Raw genomic sequence first — 14,599 nt, 5'->3', positions numbered from 1 at the left:
ATCATTTCTGGGCTTTCCCTCTAAGTGACAAGATGCTTTCATGATGACTATGATTTTTTTTCTCCCACTAGCTATCAGAGCAGCAGCAGGCAATGGCAACTAGGGGCAGAAGATCTCCCACCCCCACCTCCCAATAGCTAAAGGCTATCCCTACCACAAATAGCTTTGTACATATTAAGGGCTCCCTGCATATCTGGGATTAAGACCAAGAGGCACAATATGCAGTTTTTAACATTGATGTATCCATAACAAATAAACGTTGCCTTAGGAAATATGGCCCAGTCAAGTGAATGCTTTCTGGGTTTTGTTGTGAATCTATAAGTTACTTTAAGGGCCAAGCTACAAGTGACGAATGACAATTGCCTGGCAAGTGAACAGACTCACGTGGAGAGCAAGTGAATGACAAGTGAACAGGGAGGAATACACTTGACTTTGTACACTTGCCAGGCAAGTGTCATTTGTCATTTGTAGCTTGGCTCTAAGTCATGGGTTTTTTTCTCCACAGAAAGTGGAGAAGTCAAGTACAAGTCAAACAACATCTGCTGAATAATTAGGCCACATCAATAGAGATCAGATTATTTCTTATCTTATGTTGAAAATCGATTTCATCTCTAGGGGATCAGAAGATTCTGTAGATAAGGAAGGAATGAAAGATTAAAGGATGAATGCTTGTAGAATCCCATGCATTAGTCACCCACTATATTGACTTGAAAGATACATAGAAGACTGGGGCGGGGCTGCTTTGCGTTTGCCTTTGAGATGTCTTCAATTTTGGCTGGAAGGGCCTGAATATAACTAGTAAAACTGTATGCCAGCAGGTAAATAGTTTCAGGATCATGAAAGCCAGTAAGTTTCAGAGCTAGCCAAAGGTTTGGGGGTTATTTTTGCTGTTAACCACGAGGACTTGTTATTTGCCACCAACTTAATTCACCTTGTGATATTTCTGCTTTCACAGATAAAGACTATGCTTAAACTACTTTAATATGAACAGTGGAGTAGACTCTAAATCCTGCTCCAGGTCATATGATCTTAGCCAGGGCTTTTTTTCAGCTGGAATGCAGTGGAATGGAGTTCCGGAACCTCTTAAAATGGTCACATGGCTGGTGGCCCTGCCCTCTGATCTTCAGACAGAGGGGAGTTTAGATTGCCCTCTGCGCCGCTGGAGCAGCATGGAGGGCAATCTAAACTCCCCTCTGTCTGGAGACTGGGGGGCGGGGCCACCAGCCATGTGACCATTTTCACCGAGGGCAATTCACCGAGTTCCTCACTTGTAGCTTGGCCCTGAGAAACCACTGGATTGCTATCACTCTGTCTATCATCTTCAAGGCCTCCTGGAGGACTGAGGATGTGCCACAAGATTGGAGAAGAGCGAACGTTATCCCAATCTTTAAGAAAGGAAAGAAGGATGACCTGGGAAGCTACAGGCCGGTCAGTCTGACTTCTGTTGCTGGGGAGATATTAGAGCATATTTTAAAGGGATCAGTCTGTAAACATCTGAAGGACCACTTAGTGATCCGGGAAAGTCAGCACATTTTTTTCCCGAACAGACCTTATGAGACCAACCTGGTTTCCTTCTTTGATCAAGTGACAAACTTACTGAATCATGGGAATTCTGTTGACATGATTTACCTGGATTTCAGTAAAGCTTTTGATAAGATTCCCTATGACATTCTAATGGGTAAACTGGAAGACTGCAGACTGGACTATAGGACAGTTTGGTGAATAGGGAACTGGTTAGAGGACAGCACCCAAAGAATGGTGGCCAATGGCATTTCATCAGATTGGAGGGAGGTGTCCAGTGGGGTGCCACAGGGCTCGGTTTTGAGTCCTGTACTTTTCAATATTTTTATTAATGATCTGGATGAAAGAGTAAATGGGATACTCATTAGATTTGCTGATGATACCAAATTGGGAGGAGTGGCAAACACCCAAGAAGATAGAGTTAAAATTCAACAAGACCTGAATACTCTGGAGGAGTGGGTGGTTGTGAACAGGATGCAATTCAACATAGATAAGTGCACAGTATTACATCTGGGCCACAAAAATGTGAAGCACAAATACAGGCTGGAGGATACACTTCTGGGTAGTAGTGTATGCGAGAGAGATCTTGGAGTAAGAGTGGACTGTAAACTAAATATGAGCAGTCAGTGTGATGCGGTGGCAAAAAAAGTCAAACTCAGTCTTGGGTTGTATCAAAAGGGCCATTGCATTGAAATCGCAGGAGGTCATAGTCCCTTTCTATACTCCCCTGGTCAGGCCGCACCTGGAGTACTGTGTGCAGTTCTGGAGGCCTCACTTCAAAAAGGATGTGGACAAAATCGAGAGGGTGCAGAGGAGAGCGACGAGGATGATCAGGGGTCTGTAGACTGAACCCTACGAGGAAAGGCTGAGGGCCTTGGGAATGTTTAGTTTGGAGAAGAGGAGATGGAGGGGGGACATGATTGCTCTCTTTAAATATTTGAAAGGCTGTCATTTGGAGGAGGGCAGGGAGCTGTTCCAGTTGGCAGCAGAGGAAGCAACATGCAAAAAGGTCCCAACTGGATATTAGGAAAAACTTTTTCATGGTCAGAGTTAGACATGGGCACGAACCAAAAAAAAGTAATGAACCTGCAGTTCGTGGTTCATTTCCAATGTCAAACCCGAACTTGTGAACCATGACGAACATTTCCCACTGATGAACCTGTTCATGGTTTGTGGTTCATGGGTCTCAGAATGGCCCCCGATGGACATAGAGAGCCCATATTTACCGGGATTGTTTAGCAGGCTCTCCTCCAGCCAGCACCCAAGTTTGGTCAAGATTGCAATAGGGATCTTGGAGTTATACCCTCTCCAAACCAAGGCCCCCAGGAAACTTGCCCCCAGAGCCTGGCAGCAGCCCTGGCACCAGAGGAGATAAATCCCTATCCCAAAAATCCCAGCTCAGTTATACTCTCTCTGTCTCTCTCCCCAAAAGCTAGCAAGTAGCAAGCAACAGCTCTGTCACACTCCACTGCTCACTGAAAGTGAAAGCCAGCCTGGGAGCCCAGTGCTTTTTATAAGCTGAGGTCCCATTGAGCAACACAGGAGGTCTGTGGTTGGCCATCTGAGCTGCTTATCAGGGTTTTCAGGGATGAGATTGGAGTGCTCATGGCTACAGAACACCACTCTTCCCCCTCCCTCCCCTGGGTGTCTTCTCCCATGTAACCAATTGTAACCAATGATTGGAAGGAGAACCTGCCGATCAAGGTAAGCTGGGCTTCGATTCGGGTTTCCAGGGTGACAGAAAGAGCACAGACAGAGTTCAGGCATTTCCCCGGCTCCGTTTCCAAGGGAATTGATTAATGGTGCCTGACTGTCTGGCTTCATGAACCATGGACGAACATAACAAACCAAGCTTCTTATGAATGCTGGTTCATTGGCCGTGGACCCTCATGAACTGCTGGATCGCGAACAGATGATCAGGCAGTTCATGGGTTTTTTGCGTTCGTAATGCAGTTCGTGCCCATGTCTAGTCAGAGTAGTTCAAAGGTGGAATCAGCTGCCTAGGGAGGTGGTGAGCTCCCCCTCACTGGCAGTTTTCAAGAAGAGACTGGATGAATATTTGTCAGGGATGCTTTAGGCTCATCCTGCATTGGGGAGGGGATTGGACTGGAAAGTCTGTATGGCTCCTTCCGATTCTGTGATAGCTTGTATATGTCCTTTGATAATATGTGGCTATGTTTTCTAGTATACCCACTGCACATTTCTACAAATGTGAATTTTCTCAGCTTCGAGACTCACAATCCAAAAAAGACTAAACTATTTTGTACCTGCTTTTTCATCAAAATAGCAGAAAAGTATAATATCTTCCAGATTGCATATATTGATAAAGTTATGTAACCCTATGTCTGCATAGGTTTGTGCCCACAGGTTTCCTGGCAATCCCCCTTCCCAATTTGATAAGGATAGGTGGGACTCTCCCACACATTTTTGTTTGTCCTTGAACACCATAATGACACTAAAGTGATTTTAATAATACCTAGAAACTAGGCAAAATTTCTTCAGAGATTTCAGAATTCTGGAGCAAGTTCGCAGCTGGCTCACAGATAAGAGGAATTACCTCCAATTTTTTTCAGAAGAATATCACTCATCTCTAAGAGCTGCATATCCAAGCATAAAAACCTGCCTGTGTAACTAGTAAATAAGCACATGATTAAGCTACTACCAGCCAGATAAACAGAGCTGATCCATCTGTATAATGTACCATATGCCATTTTCTTTACTCAGTGTGTCCTGGAAAGGGGATCTAGCGGAGATTAAACCCTCTGAAGACTCAGGAAACATTTTATCAGATAATGGTGCTCCACTTACAGTAAAAAGATGACACCACTTTGATGTCTGGCGTATGAAACGGACATTGAAGTGCTTCTCAACAGGGTGCCTTAGAAAACACAAAGAAAACACAAAGACAGGCATTGTCTCTGTTTTTCTTCATTTGCAGCTGTGGGTACATCTTATTCCATCTATGGGGTTGGATCCTACAACCACTTTCTCCTAAGTGAGGAACTTTGTCCTGTTGGAGGAAGGCTTCCTCACGTAACGGAAGAGAGCCATAGGATTCAAACCTATGTGTTCAGATCAGAGACCTAGAACCAATTTCTAAGCTTCTCCATGAAAAGACCTTGGCACATGCTGAAATTGCACGTAGGAAGAATAACTATTAAAAGCTTATCCTGTGTAGCAATATGCTAATGCCAATAACAGAAACATGGAAAGCTGATGTGTAGATCCTATGTGTGTTTAAAGTGGGCGCATGCAGGAAGAAACATTTAAATATTACACTCCGATGTCTAACTTTAGCAAAAGCAGGAAACATGACTCTGTTTGGAATGCCACTTGCAAAGACGGTCTTTGTTTAAATCCCAGAGTGGCTGACATCATTCTCCTCTTCACCATTTTATACTCACAACAACCTGTGAGGTAGGTTAGGCTGAAAGTGTGTGCCTGGCCCAAGGTCACCCGGTGAGCTTCTATGGCAGAGTGGGGATTCAAACCTGGGCCTCCCGGATCCTAGTCCAACACCAGTCCACCATGCTGGATCTCAGGGCCAAGCTACACATGACGAATGACACTTGAACGGCAAGTGGATTGAGTGGAGGGCAAGTGAACAGGGAGAAATACACTTGCCATTCAAGTGTCATTCGTCATGTGTAGCTTGGCCCTCAGTTGTCATTCAATCCCTCTAGTCTTTGTCCTGAATTACAAAGACATCACGGTGGATGAGGGTGTGAAGAGATTACTCGTTAAATCTGCAGATGACAACAAACTGGAGGAGTTGCAGAGAGAGAATTCAACGAGATCAGAACACACGGGGGTGGCTTCGATGTCTCGGATATGGATGAATGGGAAGCTAAATATGAGCAGTCAGTGTGATGCAGGAGCAAAAAAGGCAAATGCAATCTTGTGATGTATCAACAAAGGCATAACATCCAAATCACAGGATGCCGTTGTTCCATTATATGTTACATTGGTCAGCCCCCACCTGGAGTCTTGTGTGCAGTTCTGGAGGCCTCAACTCAAAAAGGATATGGACAAATTGGAACGGGTACAGAGGAGAGCAACCAGGATAGTCGGGGGCCTGGAGACCAAGCCTTATGAGGAAAGACTGAGAGACCTGGGGATTTTCAGTTTCGAAAAGAGGAAGTTGAGGGGAGAAATGATTTAGCGTTTAAGTATTTAAGTATTAAATAAGTATTTTAAAGGCTGTCACTTAGAGGAGGGAAAGGAGCTGTTCGTATTGGCAACAGAGGGTGGGACTCATAATGGATTTGACCTACAGGAGGGAAGGTACCAGCTGAACATTAAGAAAAACTTCTTCACGTTAAGAGTAATTCAGCAGTGAAATCAGCTGCCTAGGGAATGTGATGGGTTCCCTCTCATTGACAATTTCAAAGAACAGCTGGACAAATCCTTGTCGGGGATGCTTTAGGCTGTTCCTGCCTTGGGCAGGGGGTTGGACTAGATAGTCTGTAAGACCCCTTCCAACTCTAAGAGCCAAGCTACAAGTGACGCCTGACACAGGTTGGACACTTGCCAGCTTCCCTCAAGTTTTGATGGGAAATGTAGGCATCCTGGTCTTGCAGCTTGGCTCTCCATTTAATTGAAGTTTACAGAAACCCTCCCCCAGACAGCCAGCGGAGGGGAAGGGGGGCACCCAGCGACAGCCCAACACTTGCACTCCCCTCCTGACTGCATATTCTCCCTCCCATAGACTGCCGCTCTGTAAACTTCAATTAAATGGAGAGCCAAGCCGCAAGACCAGGATGCCTACATTTCCCATCAAAACTTGAGGGAAGCTGACAAGTGTCCAACCTGTGTCAGGCGTCACTTGTAGCTTGGCTCTGATTCTATGATTCTATGAAACTGTTGAGCTACTAGCCACAGCCTTTCTGCAACCTACAGAGCAGAACATCAACCATTCAGACAGAGACACGAAGTCAGCAGTTTTATAAGGTCTACGTGGGGCCCTACTAGCCCTTTGTCTCAAGTGGTAGGTGCTGAATTCATAGCTACAACACACCCCTCTTGTCATCCATAGCAGTGGCCCAGTCGGAAGCAAGCCAGCGGCTCCCTCCTCTGGCAAGCTACCAAGACAGTACAAAGACGAAAGCAACGGGGGTTGCCTGTGATGTTGTTGCACACAGCTCTCCTCTAGCTGGAAACAGCAGCCCGGTGGCTTCTTGAGACTCCCAGCATTAACAAATTGTAGCAAGTAGCCAGAGTAACAATATTGCAGGCTGTAATAGACCTGCAACAAGTAAATAAAGTGTGCCCTTTTTCTCTCCCAACGTCACAGCTGTGAAATCAAGCACAAAGCTAAGATAGGAGGGAATCGGAACGAAGCCAAAGAATCTGTTACTGGTGCTCCCCTGGCCTCTTTGCTTACTGGTGCACAGGACCGTAAACGCGATACTAGACTATGTACACAGACCTATACCAATACCCACATGTAAACACTTAAAAAGAAAGTCTCTTTGATGAAGTCTTATCAATAAAGCAGGATGAAATAATCTCTTAATATGCAAAGCATGGAGATGCTTAATATAAAACATTTGAGGGATTTCAAAAGTTATTTTTGCCTCTAGCCTCTCAGCTGGGAGGCATCTAGAGAGTCTGAATGCATCACAGATTTATTTATAACCTTATCTTAATCACACACACACACACTTGCTTAGTATTTGTTCATAAACTATTGCAAACACACTGGAGCAGAATACAGTGGGTTTAGAGTTTTAAATCTGAATTCAACTTTCATCTGTTCAAAGTCTAATTCTACATTGTGTGTGTGTTATGTGCCATCAAGTCACCTCCGACCTATGGTGACCGTATGAATGAAAGACCTCCAAAACATCCTATCATTAACAACTTGCTCAGATCCTAAAAACTAGAGGATGTGGCTTCTTTTATGGAGTCAAGCCATCTCATTTTGGGTCTTCCTCTTTTCCTACTGCCTTCCACTTTTCCTAGCATTATTGGCTTTTCCAGAGACTCTTGTCTTCTCATGATATTTTTTAAACCTTTTTTATTGTACTGATGTATGCATTAATATTGCCTCCACATACAAACTATACTTCATGTACATATACATATAGAATAAATTTAGCCATCCATACATCCAATACAAGCTTGTTTTCCCCCTTTTCTTCTCCCTACCCCCCCCCCCCCCGCCAGAGGAACGACCATAAGAATCATCTGCTTTATATCTTTAACCATGAGCACACTCTTTGGAGTTTCATTAATATACTTTGGTTGGTCTCTCCTCCTCTTACCCATCTTATGTATCTAGACCATTTCTTCCTTAACATTAACATCTTATTTTCACATGTCTTATCCTGTTTTAGTATCGATAAAATGTCTGATTGGATCCATTCATATTTCAGTTGCTTGCTTAGAACTATGCTGACTTCCTGGTTTTTACAAATTTTGATAGATATTAGGAAATTATGTTTTTAAATTGTATATACTTATATGCTTCATGTTTCAAATGGTTGTAAAATGTGCACTTAAATTCTATGGTTAACGTACTGGCTAAGTGCTGTAATAATAATAATAAATAAAGATCCATTCATATAAATACCAATTCCATCTTTCCAAAGTCCTTTTAGAGGCATCTTTTCATCCATACGCCATTACATCATGGGCAGCTACAATCACAGCTTTTAACAAGTGCTATCTGTTTTCCTGTACTTTATTATGACCAAAGTATGATAGCTTCAGTTTTGTCATTTTAGCTTCTGGGGAGAATTCAGGCTTGATTTGGTCTATGACCCACGTATTTGTCTTTTTGGCCACTGATGGTATCCACAAAACTCTCCTCCAGCACCACATTTCAAATGAATCAATTTTCTTCCTGACAGATTTCTTCACAGTCCTTCTATCAATGTTTTAAAAGCTGGTCCTCTTAATAACTGCAAATTCACTATTCTTTGGGATTCAGCGTGCCTTACTCTTAACTAGCCTTCAAAATACTTTAAAATGAGGAAGGCTCATTTAAGAAGTGGCTCAAAGGTAAAAACCAGCCTCCAAGAAAGGAACATTTAAAATATTTCTTATGGAAAAAAACGAGACAGAGGAACAAATTGAAGTTTATGTGTTATGGATGGGAAGCGGACAGCGAATGGAGGAGCAGTATATGAGGTGTGTTTTATACAAAGGCAGCTGCGGTCAGGGAGAAAAAGCCATAATAGAAAAGTAGATGGTAAGATAAAAATGGGATTAGAAATCTAAAGGAACAGGAGACCCAGGAGACCGTTTTATATTTCGGTGTGTGCATATTCTGCTGCTGTCTGTATTGTCCCAGTCGCTGGGATTTGTTTTTATTTCTGACATAAATTGCACTTGGGGTCACTTCACACTTACCTACAGCTCTCTCTGGTACCTTCAGCTAAGGAGTTTAGAGCGATGTGCCCTTTCTCCTCTAAGAAGCTGGACCGGTACGATCTGGCAAACTGTGACTGGATCTGTGATGTTCCCTTTTGCCTGTAGGTTCGTGACTGCTTTTCAGGTTTCTGGTTCACACAACTAGGTTTGCCAACTTCCAAGTGAGTCCAGGAGCTGTCCCAGAATGGCAATGGATTTCCAGACTACAGAGATCAGGTCCCCTGGAGAAAATATACGGAGGACCCCATTCAGACACACAGTCCTAAGAGACCACTGTATATAAAGTATAAATTTAACATATCAGTGGAAGTGCAAAGTGCAAGAAAATCCCGATCAATTTCAAAGCTCTTAATAATATTTCAAAGCTCTCTGACAAAAATTTAACCAATGCCTAATACCAGTGTTCCCAATCAGACAATATCCCAATTACTGTCAATAAATTGTTGCTGAAGAAACAACATTGGTGAGTTTCACAGTTCCTTCAACATAACTATTCGGTGATCCATTTTTTTCTTTCCTTTTCACTGCGGAAAAACTCCCGTCGGCACTTGACGGCAGGAGGACACGCTCCAGGAGAGCTAAAGATGGGAAAACCCTCTCCCGGGCTGTTGGCAACAGGTGCGGCAGCCTTACCACAGCCCATTTCACGTTGCTTTTTCAAGCCTCATCATGACCGCATCATCAATGACAAGATCCTCTTAACAGGCAAAGGTATTCATGCAAAGGTTAATTTCCTAATGTGCGAAACGGGCTGCAGAGAGTTTGCCTGCCGAGAAAAGGAAAGAAAGTCGTGGCCTCTTTTAACTCCATCATGGTTGTCTGTCGTGTTTAGTTGCCTTGCCCCCCTCCCAGCTCTCTTTCTCCATTCAGCACTAGCCTCTGACAGGTGGTGGATCTCTCTCCTACTCAGCAGCAGCCCGATCCTGACCATTTTGGGCCCCTTTTGGGCCATTTTCAGCCCCTTTTTGCCATTTTGGGACCAATTTCGGCCCCGAATGGCCAGGATTGGATCCAAAACAGCCAGGAAAGGGGATGTCAGGGGGTGTGGCATCTGCAAATCATTTATGCTAATGACACACTGCCAGTGTTGGCAAGGGGTGTGGTATATGCTAATGAGTTATGCTAATGAGTTCCTCTAGCTCTTTTTCTATGAAATGACCCCTGGGTAGGGCTAAACTCTGCTCCACCTTTGGATGGGCAGCAGGTGTCTCTTTTACAAAAAGGTTGTGCTGGCAGCTAGTGCATGGCTTTCCCTTTAAGTCAGAGCAAAGAAGGATTTCTTCACTCCAGCTTAAAAGGGGAGACCTCGGGATTAGAGATGGGCACGATTAAAAAAAAATTAACGATCCAGCTGATCGTGGATTGGCGCCGGCGACGATCCTGAATTAACGACCCGCACCAAGCATCTCCCATTCCCGATCCGTGGATTGTGGCTCATGGATTGTGTAGGCCAAAGCGGGGCATGCTGGTATTCCCAGCTATGTGGGAAGGTGGGTGGTGGCGGCGGATCCCTATCCACTAAAGCCAAGCACAATTGTACTCTCTCAGTCTCTCTCTCTCTCTCTCTCCCTCCAAAGGCTAGCAAGTAGCAAGCAAGAGCTCTGTCCCACTCCACTGCTCGCAGAAAGTGAAACCCAGTCTGGGAGACCACGGCTATTTATAAGCATGGGTCCCATTCAGCAACACAGGAGGTCTGTGTTTGGCCGTCAGAGCTGCCTATCAGGGTTTGCAGGGATGAGATTGGAGTGCCCATGGCTACAGAACACCCCCTTCTCCCTCCCTCCCCTGGGTTTCTTCTCCCAACTTGTGACTGCTTTGCTGCTCCATGGTTGGAAGGAAGCCCTGCTGATCAAGGAAAGCTAGGCTTCCATTCAGGTTTCCAGAGCAACAGAAGGAGGGCAAACAGCGCTCAGGCATTCCCCTGGCTCCATTGCCAGGGGAATAGATTGCTGGCGCCTGAGTGTCTGGATCCCCGATCCGAGCCCGAACGCCCCAATCCAGTCCTCCCGATTGCTGGATCATTGGCCGTGGCCGATCATGATCTGCTGGGTCACGATCGCACAATCGCCATTATCATGGGTTTTTTTCTATCGTAATGCGGATCATGCCCATCTCTACTCAGGATCCCTATGGAGCATGACTGGAAAAAGCATGTCATTGTGTGGAAACTTCCAAACCAAACAGGGTCAGGTTGTGTGTCACCTTGGCTGATTCCGCACACATTGGATAATGCACTTTCAATGCACTTTATCTATAGCTTGAGGTGGATTTTTTGTTCCGCACACAAAAAAAATCCGTTCCAAATGACCTATAAAGAGGATTGGAAGTGCATTATCCAAAGTGTGCGGAATCATAACTAGACAAAAATTCCTATGGGGAAACAGCCCTGGTGGCAGGAAATGGTAGACAAAAAAAAAGTCTCCTCTCTTTGCCCAACATATAAGGAAGATCTTTAATATCCTGTAGAACAAGGACCGTTTCTCCTCTCTGCCTGCAGATTTGCAGCAAGAATTGCTTGGGCTAGGTAGAGATTCCTGGAAGATTTCACCCTGCGGGGGTGCAGAAGGAGAGGAAACATTTCATTTTGAAACCACTGGAAATATCACCGGAATACAACCACCGTGACTACGTGGTATAAAAATAACCCAAAGATATTTTTAACAATATGAGCCAAAACTGAATAATGTTTTTGCACCTATCTTTATTTTGTACAAGCTGGCCAATTAGTTTTCAAAGTTGTCTAAATTTTGAGAAGTGCTTTTGGGAAAATCACCCTAAGTCAGAACCGCCTGACACTTTTGTGCTGAAAACATTCTGTTGCTCAGACAGCTCGTACCAAAATGTAGAGCAACCCTGTTAATCAGAACTCCAGAGGTGTGGAGTTATAAATAAAGCATCTTATAATTACTAAAGCTATAAGTAAGAATTATGTTCCACCAATTACACTTGCAGTATGCAGAGGCACGAGGCTCATTCTGCAACACTCAGGTCACGCTGTATGGATTTCTCTCTGGCAATTCACAGACTATGGCGTACTCTTAATTATTTCCCATAATAAATGTGCTTTAATGTATAACTTCAAGGTTCTTCAGGCAGCTGATGGGACACTTATTAGAAAAGCCCAGGAAGAAAGTGAACAGACAGCTTTTGCTTGAACTCAAGCCAGGAAGCGCAGCAAAGCATCAGAAATCAATACTGGTTTTAGATATATCTGTGGCGCAGAGTGGTAAGCCGCAGTACTGCAGCCCAAGCTCTGCTCGCGACCTGAGTTCGATCCCGGTGGAAGTCGGGTTCAAGTAGCCGGCTCAAGGTTGACTCAGCCTTCCATCCTTCTGAGGTCAGTAAAATGAGTACCCAGTTTCCTGGGAGTAAAGTGCAGATGACTGGAGAAGGCAATGGCAAACCACCCCGTAACAAAAGTCTGCCAAGAAAACATCCTGATATGACGTCCCCGCATGAGTCAGTGTTTGCACAAGGGACTACCTTTACCTTCTTTTTTTAACCTTTATGCCTTTGAGTACAGACTTATTATTATGTTTTGCTACAATTCCACTCCCCTTTTTCTTTCTTTATTTTAATTTACTTAAGTTTTTCTGTTCTAATCTGCCCTCCTTTTTACTTTACAGCATTTGTGATTTATGTATCTTTTTAATTGTTGACATTTAACTTACTTATTTTTAATTTTGAAATGTTTAAGATCCTCAGAAATGCGTATTGGGAACAGGGCTATCAGTAATTTAAAGGAGAAAGGGAGGTTTATAGCATGGTTACAGTGCTGCTTTTCAGGAGTATTGGACTGCAAAAAAATTTTCGAGAACATTAGTTGCAATTATTTTTCATCACTAGTAAAAATCGTAAAGGTTAGTCAAAGAGAATTGTGATCTTAGTAGGGGTGCGCACTAAAAAAGGTACTGTTTGGATCCAAGCATCTGGAATACTGTATATATTCAGTATTCCTGATATTTGGGTCCAAAAATACCGTAATAGTATTTGGATCCAGGTTTTATTCAGGCATCTGAACAAATCCGGCTCCATTATTCCCTATGGGGGAACCTATGTGGGGGGTTGGCGGGGTTGCTTGTGCATATTCCCTCAAATTTCAGGAAACCTATTCTTCCCTGTCTACCTAGTTTCAAAAAAGATTAGATCAAGGGGTCCAATTCTATGGGCCCCTGAACAAGGTGTCCTCAGCCACTTTCCATTGTTTCCTATAGGGGGGATTCCAAGACTTTCCAGGGCAAAGAAACCTCAACCAAACACACAGAGGTACCCCCTGGCCAAAAGCCAGTCCCAATGCAAGCTGAACCAAATTAGCCCAAAAGAACCCAAACCAGAGAATTCCAGCAGAACCAAAGCGAAGCAAGGGACACTGTTGCAAGCACAACAGAACCAGTGTCAGTCCCAGAAACCAGGCAGAACTCAGGGTCAGTGTGGTAACACTCAGGGCTTTTTTTCTGGGAAAAGAGGAGGTAGAACTCTCTATTATCACATGTGCACGTGCTCCCAGAAATGCATGATGACATCACTTTTGGAAGTGACGTCACTCCTAGAAGTGATGCCATTTCCAGGAACCCAGCACAATGCATTATGATGAGATAAATGTTAGTAAGCTTGGAAAATTACACTATTATGAGAGTTTTTTTCCTTCCTGTATCCTCTACAAAAAGTGAAATCTTCCATTCCCTTTCCCAAACATTTCATTTCTTTAGAATCATATTTTAAAATATGCAAGGGGGCCTCTAAAAACCCAAAACCCATCTTACAAATCTAAATTCTAACAGATTCTCTCTGCCAGCATAGAAAAACAATTCCAAAATTCTTTCTCAAAATTTCAACCTGAAATTTCAATCTGAAATTTCTAATCTAATGAAAATTGAATTTTCAAATTTTCAGGGAGGGTTTTGTTTTACTGGAGCAATTCAAAATTAGATACTTAACTTTAGCTGCATTAGATTTATACTTAGTTTAAAATGGCTTTTTTGTTCCCTGCCAACTCTACCTTGCCAATGGCTAAGCTGTTGTGACATCGTGAAATGCTCATAAATATTCCCATGTCCCAGACAAACAATATTCATAAAAACTTCCTTAACACCCATATGTCCACTGCAATTTCAGTGATGTTAATCAGCTGAGAGTGGTGAGAACCATTTGAGTTACCGCTATTAAGACAAGAACACCTATATGCTGATGAATATATTGATGAAAGCCTTCTATGACTTGGAGACAGCTATCTATTCCTAGCATAAAACTGGAATAACCATAACTAATATTTTAACTAATACAAATAACCATATATTTAACTAACACAAAAGCAATCTGCATTCAAAAGCTGTGGGAACCATAACAATGTCAACTTCAGTCAACAAAAGAATGAAAGAAACACACACACTCACATACAAGCACAGCCCCACCCACCCCCATGAAAAGAAAGCAGAATGAACTCAAAGCAGCACACATACACACACAGCCCCACCCACCCACTCCCCCAACAAAAATAAAACAAACTCAAAGCAGCTTAGCCTCCTCTGGAGAGCCGGCCCCAACAGCTCTGCTTGCACTCTCTCTCTCTCTCTCTCTCTCTCTCTCTCTCTCTCTCTCACACTCACTCACTCACTCACTCACTCACTCAGGGATGAAAAAAAGCAGAATGAACTCAAAGCAGCTAAACCTCCTCTGCAGAGCCCATACCAGGCCCCAGCTC

This window comes from Eublepharis macularius, chromosome 3 (assembly GCF_028583425.1).
Source record: "Eublepharis macularius isolate TG4126 chromosome 3, MPM_Emac_v1.0, whole genome shotgun sequence".
Classification (NCBI taxonomy): Eukaryota; Metazoa; Chordata; class Lepidosauria; order Squamata; family Eublepharidae; genus Eublepharis; species Eublepharis macularius.
The sequence above is the reverse complement of the archived record's forward strand: the minus strand, read 5'-3'. Positions refer to the sequence as shown.